At 41.3% G+C, this 12,743-nt stretch overlaps 1 pseudogene; it reads left to right on the forward strand.

Annotated features, from left to right (window-relative positions):
• Positions 1-11,819: 11,819 nt before the first annotated feature.
• Positions 11,820-12,743, forward strand: LOC136175868 (olfactory receptor 51Q1-like; annotated as a pseudogene).

The raw sequence follows: 12,743 nt of genomic DNA on the forward strand, positions 1-12,743 counted from the left end.
AAAATACACAAAACAGTCAGCAAGGTGATAAAGAGACAGAACCAGAAAATTATGAAGAGGTCTTTTTATCCTGTCACTAATCCACTCTTCTTGTATCACAATGTTGTAATAACCTCAGGTGAACAGGAAACGGACTCAGCCATACATATACACGTATCCACTCTCCCTCAAAGCCCTCTCTCATCTAGGCTGGCATATAACACTGAGTAGAGTTCCAAGTACTATACAATAGGTCTTTGTTTATCCACTTTGAACACAGCAGTATAAAACGTCATTCTAATAATCACTTTCTTTACTTATTAAACATCCTGACCCAGTGCCTAAAGATTTGATAAAAAGGTAACTTCAAAAAAAAAACTGTTTAAAATAACTGAGTGTTTGAAGTTTGGATAGTACTAGCAATATAATAACAATTAGTATTACAGCACCATTGGGCTGCATCCTCCAGCCTGCAAGCCCTGTACCTGCCGAATCTCAAGACCAAAGAGAAAGCCCAAAGTCAATGACAGAGACATGTTTAATGGACAGAGGAAACCTTATGTGTGTGAAGCGAGGTCCTGGAGCAATGCCCACTGTCTGCATCAGATAGAGGACAGAATACAGCAGCAGTCTTGCTGTTGGACAGAACTGCCAACAGCAGTGTTGAGGAGCTAGGGAAGCTGTCTGAGGGGTGAAAGTGAAGCGTGTCTGACTATTTGCGACCCCATGGAGTATACAGTCCATGGAATTCTCCAGGCTAAACTACTAGAGTGGGTAGACGTTCCCTTCTCCAGGGGATCTTTCCAACCCAGGGATCTAATCCAGGTTTCCTACATTGCAGGTGGATTCTTACCAACTGAGCCACTAGGGAAGCCCAAGAATACTGGAGTGGGTAGCCAGTCCCTTCTGCAACAAATCTTCCCGACCCAGGAATTGAACTGGGATCTCCTGCATTGCAGGTGGATTCTTTACCAGCTGAGCTATCAGGGAAGCCTTAAAGATAGAGCACCCCTAATATTGGTTTCTTGGTTACCAAGGAAACCAGCAGAGGGGCTAAGGACCTTCATGGGGTAAAATCTTCCCTTTGAAAAACTAGCATGGTGGAGTCATTCTGATCTAAGGATTAGAACAATCACTAGCCAGGGCCAGGGGGAAGGAAGTACACAGGTTTTTGCTGATTAGGCTCTCAGTTTAAGAGGGAAGATCAGTCATGTGTGTAGGTGTAAGTAAAGCAGGGACTGGTGGATCAGAGGATAACAGAGAGAAAGTCTGTTCATACAGGCAACCAATGATTATTTAGACCATGAAATGTCTTGCGAAATTTCTTAAGCACTTCCCAAATGCAACTATTATCCTTGACAAAGTGAAAATAAAATTAAGTCAAAGGAAGTTTAAGGTTACCAGCCCAAAGTCATAATAATTAGCGAGCATTCAAGTTAGATTTTGAATTGAAATTTGCCTAACTCACAACCACTTAGGGAGAAAAAGGCAATATTTGTAATTTCTTTTAAAAAGTTTCACTAATTATATTGGGGAGAAGGGTATAAAATTGTTTGAAAACAAGTCCATTTTGTAAAGAAAAATTCTGATTTTTTTCTAGTATAGAATAATGAGTTAGCTGATTCTTAATCTCAACTTTTATCATTATACTCCACTGACTCTAAGTTTATTTATCTTTACAGTTAGTGACAAATAAGCAAAAAACAACAAAGACACAGCATGTGATAGAATTTCTGGAAAGTTTCTACTTCCCAGACTTTTATATGATAAATACTCCATAAAGAGAATTCCCTCCCAGTAATTTTTATCTTTTAAAAGAAATCCAGGAATTGTCTGTCAAAAACATGACTAGAGAAAGCATCTACATAAATCTTTTTTGTTTGCTTGTTTGCTTTGGTTTTGGTTTGGATTTTGCTCAAGTCGTCCACAAAGAATCAACTTGAAATCTTTGTGTACTTCTCTGTGTTTCTTACCTAGAGATGGTACAGAGCAGTTTATGCCACACAAATCTTTTCTTTTTTCCCTTGGGTTCCTATAAACAGAGATGCTATTCAGCTCCTTGAGGACTTGTAGGAACCTATATAAATCCTACTCAGCAGGGTAAGAAAGCTGAAGGCACTGACAAGACACAGGTGAAATAACATAGTCATAGAATACCAGAAAAATGGGATGGAAGGTAAGACTAAACAGGGAGAGTTATTTCTATGAACTGGACAAGCATGTATGTATTACTGTTACTGAACTCAGGTTTGGTTGCTCTCTGCTTAAAAGCCAGTACTCAAGAGACAAGTGTTGCATGGACAGGAAAGTTTACTTTATTGTGGAGGCTGACCGTCTGGGGAGAAGGTTCTTAGACTCGCATCTAAGAACTAGCTCTGAACATTCTACTTGACCATAAAAGTTTTTAAAGGGAGAAAGAATTTAGTTGCAGTTAGTAATTTGAGAAAGGGGTCAGAGTTTTTGTTATCTTCCACTGTGTGCAGACTTTGTTCTGCACAATAAATCACAGATTTATTGGTGATGAGGGAGGTGTTCCAGGACTCATGCTTAGCATGGCGTTATCATCCTCCACCTGGGTAAAGGCCTTAGTTCTGCAGAACAACTCGATGGTATTGTCATGTTTCTCCCTTGATGAAGAACCAAAATCCTGCTTTATCATCACACTATTGTTTCTTGATTTCTCCTTTATTTCTTCAGTCTCTCACTGTTCTGGTTAGCAACTGCTTGAATCTGCCTTTTGGAACTCAGGGAAGGTCTTATGAGGCTGCATGAAGTCCGTTTCCTACAAACAAGAAATAGGGACATGAAAAGGATCTGTACCCACATGGTGCCCACAGCGTTCTGCTCGAGTTCATTACTAAAGAGAAAAGTGAAGGAAGAATAGGGCTGACTGAGCTTGGAAGATCACAGTCTACAAAAGAATAAAAGTTGTGCCAAGGCACTGATTACTGAAGGAAGTTTTTTATGGGTAACACTAGTTTGGGAGGAAGGGCACCAAAGAAAATATTTATTAATGATGAAAAAGCTGCTGGACCTCTGAGTATAGAGAGAGGATAGTAATGAATCTGCAGAGATTTTGGCTTCCATCATCTGGGACTTCTTCCCTTCCTGTTCTCTTCTGCCTCCCCAATATATTAGTCTTCATAACAGTTAAGATAACATCTATTATGACCTTCAGTCACTTGGAGATTGCTGAGTACCAATTTTCGTTTTCTGACGGAGGACAGAAATAGCAAGATTTGAGCTTTTCAACTGCAAGATTAGAGAAAGCACAAAAAAGTTTTACCACCTAGCAATGTTATAAAACAAACTGATGAGATAGTTTATCCAAACAACTGTAGGGGAATAAAATGATTCTTCCTTTATCCTTCTTGGTTCTTGACAAAACCTCCTCTGTGATAAAAGACAGATTAACAGGGGGAAGCAAACAGAAATTTAAGAACATGCGTACTTCCTGTATATATGAGACACACCAGAGAAAACTGAGTAATTCATAGAAATGGCATAAACCATCACCTTAAATATCTCTGCAGTTAAAGACAAAGAAAGATTACCAGGGGTCTGTTAATAGGTTACAGGGAAAGCACAGTAAACAAGATTAGAAGACAAGGTCAAAAATGGTTATGGGGCAGAGGATGAAATGGTTAGATAGCATCATAGAGTCAATGGACATGAACTTGGGTGAACTCCAGAAGATGATGAGGGGCAGGGAGGTGTGGAATGCTGCAGTCCAAGGGGTCAAAAAGAGTCAGATGTGATTTAGCAACTCAACAGCAGCAAAAATTGTTATGCAGATATAGGTCTTAGCCTTGTCTATTGATAAGAGTTTCCAGAGATTCTCTCATCCTACTCTTAAACAGAGACAAAGATACCTTTACAAATGGACTGTCCTTCACAAATGTAAATATCTCTTCCAGAAGTGCAACTGTTCCAAGCTCACTCTGCTTGCTGTGCTCCAGGCCAATGAATCTGAGAGACAAAGTGTTGAGGCAAGAAAGAGACTTTAATTGGGGAGCCAGCAGACCGCAAAGATGGCAGGCTAGTGTCTCAAAATAACCATCTTATTGGGGGTCTGGATGCCAGATTCTTTTATAGATCAGAGAGAAAGAAGCAATGAGGAACTAAAGTCAAAAGGCAGAATAAAGAAGGAGATGCAGAGAGGAAGAAAAGAAAAGTCTTCAGTCTTGCAAATCATCTCCAAGGGAATGCCCAGTCTTCTGAAGGGGTGTGTTAATCTCTTCTATTCACAGGTGGGCAGGGACAAGTTATCTCCACGAGCTGAACAAAGGCACTTTAGCTTACAGTAAAGCAGAGGGGCAAGGTCCTTCAGGCAAGCCATTGAATACAATTATAATAATAAAAGCAAGTCAAAAAAAATCGTTTCCAACATGGAGTCAAAATTGGCTTCCTCCCTGCAAAATAACTTTTACCCAATTTTCAGAGATTGTACTGTTTGCAGTGTTTTTTGTTTTTTGTTTTTTTAAATAAATAATCAGCTCAGCAGGCATATTTTGGGTAGAAATTTTGCTTTCCCACATATCAATCAATATGAAATTTTAAAGCATTTCTGCAACCTATTGCCTGATGTAAAGGATCCAACTGCTTTATGCACCAAGAGCGTTTTTGCTTTAATCCAACCCTATGAGGCTGTTCCCAAAGGAATACTCCCATTTATTGCTGCAGTTTATTCCAGAAAGTATTTCTTAATCTTTTAATATATGTTATTTTGACAGATATCTGAGCACTGAGGTTTTAAAAATTTAGCTTATTTAATGTCTTTTTCTGACCCCTCTGCCAATATATACCATCCCTAAAAGCTTATAAAGGGCTTCCTTGGTGGTTCAGATGGTAAAGAATCTGCCTGCAATGTGGGAGACACAGGTTCAATCCTTGAGTCAGAAAGATTCCCCTGGAGAAGGAAATGGCTACCCACCCCAGTATTCTTGCCTGGGGAAATCCATGGACAGAGGATCCTGGCAGGCTACAGTCCATGCGGTCACAAAGCGTTGGACACCACTGAAAAATGAACACTTTCACTAAGAGCCTGTAAAAGTTGTTTTTTTTTTTTCCTCTCAAGATTCCTAGGTTCTGAAGACAGACATCTTTCCTCCCTCTGCCAGAGTTCCTTCATTTCTTTGTGGTTTCATAGGCTCAAAAGACCCGAAAGGAATTGTTGTCTAAAAAGAAATGCACAAGGTGATAGTTATGAGTCAAGTTTTATTTGGGACAAAAGGAGTACTGTAGCCCAGGAGACAGTAATTTCAGATAATTCGGAGAAACTGTAATCTACAGGACTCTAGGGGGCTTTCCTTGGACAGACCCCTCCCCCATTCTCTGCTTCAGCTACTCTCTGAAGTACTTAGATAATAGTATCAAAGGCACATTTCCTGCATTGTTTTACTGATGTGAAAACCCCTCACCAAACAGAAGACATTAAGTACCTAAGACCATAAGCTTATAGCCCCAGGCCTATTGGAGCCTAAGTACTGCTAAAGTTAACCCCTGTGACACCACCCTGCTCCCCACCATCAGCCAATCAGAGAATCCTGCACGTGTTGATCCCCTACCCTGCATCACCCCTTTTCTTACCTGGTTCTTAACAGCGCTTTGCTGAAACTCTGTGGGGAGCTCGAGGATTTTTAGCGTTTTAGCCACCCCAGTACCTTGCATGGCTCTGCAATAAATCTTTTTTTGCTCCAAACTGGAGCATTTTGGTGTGTTTATCCTCACTGTGCATCAGGCTCACAGTGCCTTGCACTAACGAGTTTTGCGAGTCAGCCTAGGAATCTGTCTCTGTGGCAGGTCGACCCCGGGCACTGCAGCTGTCCCTTTCCTGAGCTCCCAGCAGCTACTGGAGCCCATTTCTCTTCAGGGATCTGAGAGGGACCATCTGCAACAACTGCTGACCGCCCACATCATAAGGCTGTTTGGAAATGAGAAATGTCTGGAGCTTTGGCCCATCTTAGTTGTCCTTGGGGGTGTGTCGCTCCAGCTGCTGCTTCTGTTGTTACTTCCATTTTGGAGAGCAAGTTCAGTTCAGTTCAGTTCAGTCACTTAGTCGTGTCTGACTCTTTGCATCTCCATGAATCGCAGCACGCCAGGCCTCCCTGTCCATCACCAAGTCCCGGAGTTTACTCAAACTCCTACCCATCGAGTCGATGATTTCATCCAGCTGTCTCATCCTCTGTCGTCCCCTTCTCCTCCTGCTCCCAATCCTTCCCAGCATCAGGATCTTTTCCAATGAGTCAACTCTTTGTATGAGGTGGCCAAAGTATTGGAGTTTCAATGTTATAGCCATGCTTTCTGGGAAACAAACTCATTCAGAAGGACAATGCAGATAGAGGAGTGCAGTTTATTACACCGGCAGTCCCAAGGCAGAGTTTCCTTTTAGCCAAGGACCCCGACCAGCATTTGTGAAAATCTTTCATACCCCATGTGTACGTGTCCGAACCCACCACCCCAAATTCCTTGAGACTTAACAAAGGAAGGGTAAATACAATAGCAATAATCCCATCATTCATGTGTTATGTGATCAAACAGTTAATAATCAATAAGCCCGCAGTTACATTCCAACCAGTTAATAACCGATAAACCTGTGGTTACATTCTGATAGATACTGTCCAGAGGCAGGGGTGATTAGAGTATGTTTTCTCTTAGGCAATGAGTAACCTGAATAGATCTTCAAGGTTGCCCTGTTTGGAGGGGGCCTTATCCTTCCATTGTCGTTCCCACAGGCAATAAGCACAGAGTTCAGAGTCCATTGGAGATGTGGCCGAGCACGATCAGCACGGACAGGCCTCAGATGGAGTCCAGGCCCTATGAATTCCTTCTTCATTAGCTTCAGCATCAGTCCTTCCAATGAATTCCCAGGACTGATCTCCTTTAGGATGGACTGGCTGGATCTCCTTGCAGTCCAAGGGACTCTCAAGAGTCTTCTCCAACATCACAGTTCAAAAGCACCAATTCTTTGGCACTCAGCTTTCTTCACAGTTCAACTCTCACATCTATACATAACAACTGGGGAAACCATAGCCTTGACTAGACAAACCTTTGTTGACAGAGTAAAGTCTCTGCTTTTTAATATGCTATCTAGGTTGGTCATAACTTTCCTTCCAAGGAGTAAGCATCTTTTAATTTCATGGCTGCAGTGATTTTTGGAGCCCAGAAAAATAAAGTCTGACACTGTTTCCATTGTTTCCCCATCTATTTGCCATGAAGTGATGGGACCAGATGGCATGATCTTAGTTTTCTGAATGTTGAGCTTTAAGCCAGCTTTTTCACTCTCCTCTTTCACTTTCATCAAGAGGACTTTTAGTTTTTCTTCACTTTCTGCCATAAGGGTGGTATCATCTGCATATGTGAGGTTGGAGAGCAAACAGGAGGCTAATTATAAATTTCTTAACTGGAGCCCATCTATCCCTTGTCCCAGGAAATGCAACAGGACGTTAGTTGTAAATGTCTAACCTGTAGCGCATCTTTTTCTTACATCAGTGGAACTTTGGTTTCCTTTTTGAACTAGCCTTGTTCATTCTGCAGCTTCATCTCTGATAGGGCATTCGTTGGGGTTGTCCCTTTTTGGACTGACTGGGCATTTGTTGGGAATTTTCCTTTTTTAGGACTAAGCAACTCTGACCCTGAACTATCATTCTGAATTGCTTGATATTTGCTAATGGTGACCATGAATAATTAAGTGTGGATGATCAGAGCTCTGGTCACCTTACAATCCCTTGGGGTACTTTTGCAAATTTAAGAGATCCTTTAGCTGTGCTCCCTAAATGAAAAAAATGCCTTAGTGCTCCCTGAGATCTGCTGGGCAAAGGCCTCTAATGGCTTGTCTAATGTATCAGAATGGATCTTTGCAATTGCTTTTATCTTGCAGGGGGTGGGGAGGGTGGGGGTTGGGGGTGGTATTGTGTGTGAATGAATGTCTCAGTACCTGAGTCCAAATCCCTTACTCTCTTCCTGGTTCTGTTAAGAGTGGCTTGAGAGTGTGAGCAGATGATATGTATTATTGTCTATTACTGTTACTTGTTTTTCTTTTTTTTTAAACCAGGTGGATATTTGGAAACTGGAAAAAAAGAGTTCCCTGAATATCCCTCAAGATGTCTGGGTTTTGTATAAGTAGAAAAAAATGTGCACTTTATCCTCCTGGGCCTTTGAGATGTAAATGATGTACCTAGGCCCTCTGGAGCTTATCTGTGTTGCTAGGAACTGAAGAAAAAGGGATGCAGAAATAACATTTAAAAAAAAAAAACCCTCAAAACTGCTGGGAATGCCCCCTCAACCAAACTTTACATAAGTTTCATAAGAGATAATCAAGAAAAAGCAGTAAAACCGTTAAGTATCTAAGTAAGCAAATTTAATGTATTCCAACTATTCTTTGTAAGCTAGTAAATTTATATTGTTGTTGGTTAGTCACTAAGTTGTGTCCGACTCTTGTGACTCCATGGGCTGTAGCCTGCCAGGCTCCTCTGTCCTTGGAATTTCCCAGGCAAGGAGACTGGAATGGGTTGTCATTTTCTAACCTGCATCTCCTATGTTGCAGGCAGATTCTTTACCACTGAGCCATATAGGACTTTGTTGTTATTCAGTCGCTCAGTTCTGTCTGACTCTTTGCAACCCCATGGACTGCAGCATGCCAGGCTTCCTTGTCCTTCACCGTCTCCTGGAGTTTGCTCAAACTCAGGTCCCTTGAGCCGGTGATGCCATCCAACCATCTCGTCCTCTGTCGTCCCCTTCTCCTCCTGCCTTCAATCTTTACCAGCATCAGGAGTCTTTTCCAGTTAGTCATCTCTTCACATCAGGTAGCCGAAATATTGGACACCTAGAACTGTGAGCACTTACAATTCAAATATTTAAAAAGTTAGACAAAATGAGTTTCAAGTTCACGTGGAAGGGGAAATACTTTATTGTTGATCCTTGGTATTAAGGTTAGTTTGTTGATTTAATTAATTTGGTCTAATTAATTAATTGGGTCTTTAGCGTCATCAGCTTTCATGCTTTCACAAAGTAACATTTTCACTGAGCCTAGGTTTAGCAGAAGTTAAATGAAATCTTGTGATATCTGTTGCAAATCTGTCAGTGAGAAACACAACTTGGTGTGGTAAAATTTTTGAGTTAATTAAACTATAGGAATAATTGTGTTCTGAAAATTACCTAAAATAATCTCTCCAGATTTTAGTAAAAATTACTTGCCCTCTCGGTTTTCATTCGAAATTAAGGTGTTTAAAAGTTGGGGATTCTAATTTAAATATGTAATTAAAGTTGCTAGACATAATAAAACATTGCACTATATAGTAGGAAAGTGGGTTACATGTTTTGAGAAAAAAAGGTTTTATGCATGGTCAGGTTTATTTTGGATTAAACTTAATTGGATAAATGAATTTTGTTATTAAAAGTAGACTGGTACAGGACTAGATTCTGTTCCTTTCTGCTCAAAGAACAAGTTTACTTCAAATGCTGCTTTTGATAATATATTGTGTGAACTTACTTGCCTTTCAATGATCTGATTTTGTTTTGAAATATTCAAAGTGACCTATGATTCTACCAGACCAAATGTTCTTAAAACTTTTTGATATTTTTGATGAATTTCCTATCAAATTCTGGGCTCCCCAGGTGGCACTAGTGGTAAAGAACCTGTTTGCCAATGCAGGAGAAGTAAGAGACTTGGGGTCATTGGGTTGGGAAGATCCCCTGGAGGAGGGCATGGCAACCCACTCCAGTATTCTTGCCTGGAGAATACCATAGACAGAGGAGCCTGGCAGGCTACAGCCTATGGGGTCGCAGAGAGTCAGGCAAACTGAGCAACTAACACACACACACACACACACACACACACACACACTATCAAATTCTAATTAAATTTCTTTTGACTTCAGCTTGCTCTGGGATGCTTCAGAGGGCCCCTAAGTCATGAGATATTCCTTCCCAGTCAAATACTGGAATGGGTTGCCATTCCCTTCTCCAGGGGATCTTCAGGACCCAGGGATCAAACCCAGGTCTCCCACATTTCAGGAAGAGTCTCTTCCATCTGAGCCACCAGGGAAGCTCAGCACATTGAGTGGCCTACCAGTGAAATCTTCATCAGATTTGGGAATGAATATTCCTAGCACCACGGGATGAAATGGTCATGAAATACCCCTAAAGCCAAGATCAAATTTATAAATATGAAAGGGCCTTTCCAGCTGAAAACTGCCACTTGCTCTCTACCTCTACAAGGATGAAATCATGGGCCACTGCAGTTGCTGACCTTGAACACCCCCTGAAAGGAGTTTCAGGGTGGAGATTAGGAATGAGGCACTCTGTGCTCAGGGGTAAAACTGGCAAAACAGGCTCTCAAATTGAAATTTTAAAATTTTTATGAGCCTAAATCATTGCATCTTCTCATATCTAAAAAAGCATTAAAATAACTAATGGTGATGCCTTTTTTGGCCATTTAGGAGAGAAATGCATTTGGATATAAAAATGGAGTAGCTGTCAGACTCAGACACACCTAGTCATTCTCACAGCAGTGTCTGTTCAAGTTGTAACCCAGCAGAACCCTGTAGGTACCTCTATCAAGTTTATGATTAACCTCCTTACCTGAACCTTTATTCTTTTTCTTGTTCAAAACTTGTTCTCCTCAAGATTGAGAATTATCAAAGAAAAAGGGGGGATTGTAACCCAGCAGGACCCTAAGGGACCTTCCCAGGAGAGGCTTTCCCCTTATCTTCTACTTTAGATATACCCAGATAGTAGTATTTGATGCAATGATTTGACTGATAATGTTAACCCTATAATATCACCCTGTCCCTTCACCCTCAACCACTCAGAATTGTACACTCACTGATCACATACCCTGAAACTCCCTTCTCTTATCTGGTTTTTAAAAATTCTTTGCTGAATTTCCCCCTGTGCAGGGAGCTCAGGGGTGGTGGGTGGGGGGAGGGGGAGTGAGTGTAGCACATAAACTTCTCATCTCCTTGCATGGCCCTGCAATAAATACTTCTCTGCTCCAAACCTCAGTGTTTCCATGTGCTTGGCCTCACTGCATCAGGCACACAAACTTGCTCTAACAAAACTGTTCCAAAGATGTTGGTATACATATGATCAGTATACATATGATTTTGGTGAAGGGAGAATACATACAATCAACACATATTTCTTTGTAGAAGATTACTGCTAGTCACCAGGGGCAGAGGTCACCATGAAGAATTTTAGTGCTTTTCTAGATACAAGAAGATGCATGAATTGGGCTCGTGAAATCTCCTGAAAAAATTCTAACTATCTGAAGACATGTTCTGCCAGTTTTTCCCAGAGCACAGTGTCTCATTCTTGATCTCCACTCTGAACTCCTTTCAGGGGGTGTTAAAGTTCAGCAGCTGCAGTGGCTTATAATTTGACCTTTGTAGAGGTAGAACACAAGTGCCAATTTATAGGTGACAGTATATTGTATTGCTTTTTAACTTAATCAGTCTATTCTCTCTCTTCTCCAAATTTATTGTGTCAAAGAATACCCTATAGTAATCTTTTCTCTACAGCTATTCTCTCTAACAGTGATAAAGCACTCCTACACTTTCCTGCTACAGGGCATAACCACTTTCTGGACAGATAAAAAATTCCTTGGGTTAAAAAAATGACTGATTTATGCTCTCAACTAGGGAATGACAAGCTTTGAGCTAAAAAAAGCAAAAATAATAAAGCATTTGTGAGCTCATTTCCTGTTTATCTCTATTTAACCAAATCTCCCTTGACAATATGTCACATGATGATTTAACGTGGTTGTAGAACTTTAATCTAATATTTTCCACTTTTCACAGATTTTGCAACAAATTCTGGTCTTGTGGCTGCCTCCTCCAGTCATGTTTCTGGTTACTAACTCCACTCAAGTCCCCTTCTACTTCATCCTCATGGGCATCCCTGGCTTTGAAGTCTTTCATATCTGGATTTCCATCCCATTTTGTTGTCTCTACATTATCTCTATTGTAGGCAACAGCATCATACTGGCTGTCATCAGGGCAGAGCCCTCTCTGCAGGAGCCCATGCACTTGTTTCTCTCCATGTTGGCCCTAACAGACCTGGGACTTACCCTCACCACTTGGACTGCAGTCATGGGGATCCTCTGGTTCAATGCCTCAGAGATCAGCTTTGAGGCTTGCTTTATTCAATTCTTCTTCCTCCATGGATTCTCCTTTATGGAATCTTTAGTCCTGTTGGCCAGGTCTTTTGACCACTACATGGCCATTTGCCATCCCCTCCCTTATTTTTCCATCCTCACTAGGAAAGCAATCTGCAGAATACATCTGGCCATCATTTGTCGCTGTCTTCTGGCTGTTCTTCCCACATTTTTCTTCTGGAAAAGGCTTCCCTTTTGTGGCTCCCCTCATCTCTCCCACTCCATCAAGACATGATTCACCTGGTGTGTGCTGAAACCACTACAAATAATAGGTATGGATTTGTTCTAGCTCTGCTCATTATCCTACTGGACCCCTTGCTCATTGTGCTGTCCTGTGCACTCATCCTGAGAAGCGTCCTCAGAATTGCCTCCCAGGTTGAAAGGCTCCAGGCCCTCAATAACTGTCTGTCCCACATTTTGGCTGTTTTGATCCTTTATGTGCCCATGGTGGGTGTGTCCATGACTCACCACTTTGCCAACTGTACATGTCAGTATGGCCAATGTCTATGTACTAGCACCTCCTGTGATGAACCCCATTATCTATAGTGTTAAAACCAAACAGATCCGTCGAAGGATCTTTGATCTCTTTGCCTATAGACAGTTGGAGTAG

Source organism: Muntiacus reevesi, chromosome 9 (assembly GCF_963930625.1).
Source record: "Muntiacus reevesi chromosome 9, mMunRee1.1, whole genome shotgun sequence".
Taxonomy (NCBI): Eukaryota; Metazoa; Chordata; class Mammalia; order Artiodactyla; family Cervidae; genus Muntiacus; species Muntiacus reevesi.